Below are 6,000 nucleotides of genomic sequence, written 5' to 3'. Positions count from 1 at the left end.
CCCTCCGGGCTACAACCCCAGCTACCCCCCTCCGCCCCCGCGTATGCCACCAGGGCACACTGTGCCCCCTCCTGTAATGGGCCTACCGCCCGCTGGGTACCCACCTCCACCTGGCCAACCTCAGGTGCCGCTGCCGCCCCACGCCATGCCTCCTGTGGCAGGAATGAACAGAGGGGCGTGGATGAGATGAGAGGTGATTAAATCAGTCCTTCACACCTTGGTTTAGGCCCATGATTCATGTGCCTGTCTACAATATACAGTCTGTATCAGGTTTATATGTATTCTGATGCAGGTTTAACAGGAAGGTAGACATTTCAGCTGCCGAGAATACCACAGACTTCCGCTTGGGTTCAGGGTTTCACCGCTCTGTAGACTTTATATCCACCAATGCGATTTAAAGGGATAGTTCACCCCAAAATGAAAAACTGATGTATTTACTCTCGCTCATGTTGTTCTAAACCTGTATGCAAAAGAGAATTTTGAAATATCTTCATGGATATTTTCCATACAATGGTTCACATTGACCATGTTTGGTCAATCTACAAAATAAAAAAAAAACACATTTAAAAAAATGGACCATACAACTTGTGATCTACGACTTGGTCCATATGATGTTTCTGAAGTCATATAATAGAGATGTTTTTAGCTTTTTACAAAGTTATTATATGGTTTCAGATCTCAAGTAGTAAGGATTACTTCATAGTGTTTTTTTCTGGTCCGTATGAATGGTTTTTACATTAAAAGATCTGACATGATGTGAAGATAAAAAAATAAAATCATACGGGTTTGGAATGGTATGAGGGTGGATAAATAAAAACAGAGTTTTATGTTTTGGGGAAACTATCCCTTTAAATTAGTTCACATCACCACTTACATTCCAAACCCATTTTTGTGAATGAATTATGAATTCTTGGTTGTACAGAGAACCTTTTTTTAATGTTATGTATTCACTCCCCTTTGGCTTTGCTCTTTAGTTGGTGTGTTGCAGAATTCATCTTTTTTTCTTAGCAACATGGGTAAAAATATCCCACAAATCATCCTTAGCAGTCCTTTTATTCAGATGCATTTCTGGCATCTTTGACTGACCTGAGATCAAGTCCGTTGATTGATGGACATGTTAGTTCCATAGTTTCCCGTATGTGCCTTAGTTTGGTTAGTATTTAATCAGCAAAGGACTTGCTATGCTCAACCACCTTGTGTTTGCCTGTTGATTTTTTTTAGGCAGATAATAAAAGTCTTTTTCTCCTTGTGCATTTCCTGAATTGTGTCTTGTTTTAAATCGCATCACTGTCATGCTATCAATTATCAGAGAAAATAATTGTGTCTTTAATTAAAAAACAGATTCAGTTATAAGTGTTTAATAAAAAAAACAAACATTAAAATACACATTGTGATACACAAGGTTTAAACATGATATGGTTTCACATGAGAATATTGTGGGAAAGTTGCTTACAAACCTTGCCTGTTTCAAACGATACAAACAAGCTCCTGGATGGAAAGATTAAAACATGTTTCCCAAGATATTAGCCAGTATAAATTTCTAAAATGAACACTTTATTAAAACTCGAATTACATTAATAAACTACATTATATTGTGTAATGATAAACAGGGCATTAGTTAAAATGTATTAATGATGAAGTTTTATTCTTATATGTGCATTTATGTGTAAACTACTGATCTGTTCATGATTCATTTATTATTGAATTTATAGTGTTCAGTCAGGCTTACTATTTGGTTAGCTGAAAATATTAACTTGGATAGGTTATCAGAAAACATGTTGTCTTTTCCATATCTTATGTAAATTTTTTATGCCTCATTGTGCATGCAGTAGGTATTATGTATTGTGACATTAACCTACACACACACACACACACACACACACACATATGGAATGTCTTGCTCCATAAACATCCATTGTGAGTGCATTGCTGTAAATGCTTTGTTTTATTTTTCAAAGTAGGTGTTTATTAAGCGTTTTGCATGTGAAGCTAAGTATTCAAAGTATATTATATATAAAAGTGTGGCCACAATACATTTACTACAATAAGTTGATTCGGTTTGAATTTTGTGAGGTTGTCAATGAGATGAAATGAGTGTAAAAATGAGTAATTTCCCTTCAATACCATTAGGGGGCAATGTCCTCCGACATTTTTTTTTTTTACATTTTGCATTGGCATGTTTACTGGAATTAGGCCCTACATCAAGTATACCAATATAGCCCCAATATTACTCTCTGCAGCCAATAATTCAGCAAACAATTGTGTTAAACACAAACCATGTTTCCCAACTGCCAATAAACCGGTATTTAACATAGCAATGTGTTTTTTTTCTCTTTCATAGTTTTGTTCATGGGTTTTGAGTTGTGGACATCTGCCTAATTTAGCAAGTGACATGAATTTGCACCTAAATCACATTTGACATCAACAAAACATAAGAATGTTTAGTTGCATTTAGCAGTGTTCTTCCCCCTGCTGTTGGCAACCGTATCAGATCAACCTTGTGACCTATTTTCAGGGTCACAACCCTCAATTTGAGAACAACTCAACAAAATATCCCAAAGTACAGGTTTAGCATAGTTGAACTTCAAATTACTGCATTACGTTATAGACATTAGGGCATGGGTTTTTGACAAATTTCACGTTTCGATTCGATTCGATTATTTTAGATTAATAGTATATATCTCTCTCTCTCTCTCTGTGTGTGTGTATATACATATCCGAGACTTGTTTAATATCAAAAGTAACAAAGCTTATTGCGATTTATTGGATGGGATGTGCGTATAATTACATTAACAGAAAACAGGCTAGACTCGTTTCGTAGGATTTAAGAATCGATATCATTTTGTAAAAATGAGAATCGATTAAAAATCGAGAAATCAATATTTTTTACCCAGCGCTATAGACACTATACAACAAAGTGTACAATGTCCTCTATCATAGTAATGCTGGTATTTCACATTAGTGAAAAGCTAACAGCTAGTTTATGATACATCATGTTTTAAGCACAGATGCAAACTTGTTGCACAATTTACACTGTTATTAAACTGAATTTAATCAACATTGAACTAAACTGAGCTAAATAATAACAGTTGTCTTCTGTAGATCCGCTTTACAGCTGAAATTGCAGTCGTTACAAAATTTATTAATTTTGTACATTTGTAACAAGTTATTCTTACTGGCTTAAAGATGGCTTGACGACGTTGGACGTACGATATTCGCAAATTTAGGGACCGTCTCTAAAGTTACATGCGATATTGGTATAGACTTTTCTAACTTCAATAGCATTTGAGGAGAATTACTTACAGCCATAAAAACAACTATAAAGTGTTCATCTAGGTGTCAACTATAATGCACACCTTATACATTTTTGATATTTATTTAAAAAAAACTGTAAATCATATGTAAAAATATGCGACTTTTCACTACGGAATGGGCTCAAACGCAAATTTAAAGCTCAATAGCATTTGAGGAGAATGACTTAGTCATAAAAACAACTGTAAACTGTTCATCTAGGTGTCAACTATAATGCACACCTTTTACATCTTTAATATTTATTTAAAAAACTGTAAATCATATGTAAAAATATGTGACTTTTTCACAACCGAATGAGCTCAAATGCAAATTTAAAGCTTAATAGCATTTGAGGAGAATTACTTAGTCATAAATACAGCTGTAAACTGTTCATCTAGGTGTCAACTATAATGCACACCTTTTATATTTTTGATATTTGTTCAAATAAACTGAAAATCATATGTAAAAATTGCTATTTTTCCCTACTGAACAGGCTCAAATGCAAAATATGCCATAATTTAAAGCTCAATAGCATTTGAGCAGAATGACTTACAGTCATAAAACTGTAAAGTGTTCATCTAGGTGTCAACTACAATGCACACCTTTTACATGTTTGATATTTATTAAGATAAACTCTAAATCATACCGAACAAGCTCAAATGCTAAATATGCCATAATGTGACAATGTGTGTGTGAGAGAGCAGCGCTGGTTTAAATAGAGCTGCAGATGAGGGTTGTAAACTGTTCATCTAGGTGTCAACTATAATGCACACCTTTTATATTTTTGATATTTGTTCAAATAAACTGAAAATCATATGTAAAAATTGCTATTTTTCCCTACTGAACAGGCTCAAATGCAAAATATGCCATAATTTAAAGCTCAATAGCATTTGAGCAGAATGACTTACAGTCATAAAACTGTAAAGTGTTCATCTAGGTGTCAACTACAACGCACACCTTTTACATGTTTGATATTTATTAAGATAAACTCTAAATCATAAAGAATAAGCTCAAATGCAAAATATGCCATAATGTGACAATGACCGTGTGTGTGAGAGCAGCGCTGGTTTAAATAGAGCTGCAGATGAGGGTGATGGCAGACAGGTGTGTTGATTGTGAAGGGTGTGCAGGTGATGACCAGAGAGGATTATGGGTGCTGTTGAGGTGACAGGCATAGTGACTGGAGAATGTGATTGTGACAGCATCAGACCTGACACCTACATGAACAGTTTACAGTTGTTTTTATAACAGTAAGTGGTTCTACTCAAATGCTATTGAACTTTAAATTATGCCATATTATGCCATATTTTGCCATATTTTAATTAAATTATGCACACATTTGAGCCCATTCGGTGGTGAAAAATTAGCATTTTTAACATATGATTTGATAGTTTATTTCAATAAATATCAAAAATCTAAAAGGTGTGGATTATAGCTGACACCTAGATGAACACTTTACAGTTTGTAAGTCATTCTCTTCCAATGCTATTGAGCTTTAAATTATTATATATTTTGATTTTGAGCCCATGCGGTATTGAAAAAAATAGCACTATTCACATATGATTTGACAGTTTAATAATTTGACAATTAATATAAAAAATGTAAAAGGTGTGCATTATAGTTGACACCAACATGAACCGTTTACAGTTATTTTTGATTGTAAGTAATTCTCCTCAAATGCTATTGAGCTTTAAATTTGAGTTTGAGCCCATTAGGTTGTGAAAAAGTTGCATATTTTACATATGATTTACAGTTTATTTTAATAAATATAAAAAATTTAAAAGGTGTGCATTATAGTTGACACCTAGATGGACAGTTTACAGTTGTTTTTATGACTAAGTCATTCTTTACATATGATTTACAGTAGATTTGAATAAATATCAAAAATGTAAAAGGTGTGCATTATAGCTGACACCCAGATGAACAGTTTACAGTTGTTTTTATGGCTGTAAGTAATTCTCCTCAAATGCTATTGAAGTTAGAAAAGTGTATACCAATATCGCATGTAACTTTAGAGATGGTCCCTAAATTTGCGAATATCGAACGTCCAACGTCGTCAAGCCAACTTTATGCCAGTGTTATTCTTCTGTTAATTGCTGTAAAGCTACTTTAAAACAATCTGTATAAAGTGCTATATAAATAAATGTGACAACATAAAGTAAAAGTTTGTTTATTGACAAAACCGTCTGGTTCACTTTGTACAACTTTACCATAAAATGTCTCCTGCAGTCATGCTCGCACCTATTAACACTGAAGACAGGATAAACAACATAGGTTCAAATAGGTTCCAAATAAAACCCCATGCACAATAGAGGCAGCACATGCCAAATCAAATCATCCCCAAAAATCATGGCTTTGTGTTAAGACCGCTTCTGAAGAGAAACGACACTTTATCTGTACAGGATCTGCTTGCAACTGCTTTCATAAACAACAATAACAACTTCTCATGTTTGTAACAGGTGGGTCGAAACTCATTGCCAGCCAATCAAATACACTCTTACTTATTAGAGAAAGCACCTCTGATTTATTCGTTAAAACTCTTTCTTTAGCCTTTACCCATTTACAATTACATCTTTTGGATATGTTCGGAATAGCATACTAACATACTATTATCAAAATGCAGTATACAACATATTGCACAATATTGTATGGCACAATGCAGTGTGCTCGACCTTTCTTGACTTTTTCATAAGACAATGCTACTGTTTA

Source organism: Sinocyclocheilus rhinocerous, unplaced genomic scaffold (genome assembly GCF_001515625.1).
Source record: "Sinocyclocheilus rhinocerous isolate Xijiao unplaced genomic scaffold, SAMN03320098_v1.1 scaffold277, whole genome shotgun sequence".
Lineage (NCBI taxonomy): Eukaryota > Metazoa > Chordata > Actinopteri > Cypriniformes > Cyprinidae > Sinocyclocheilus > Sinocyclocheilus rhinocerous.
The sequence above is the reverse complement of the archived record's forward strand: the minus strand, read 5'-3'. Positions refer to the sequence as shown.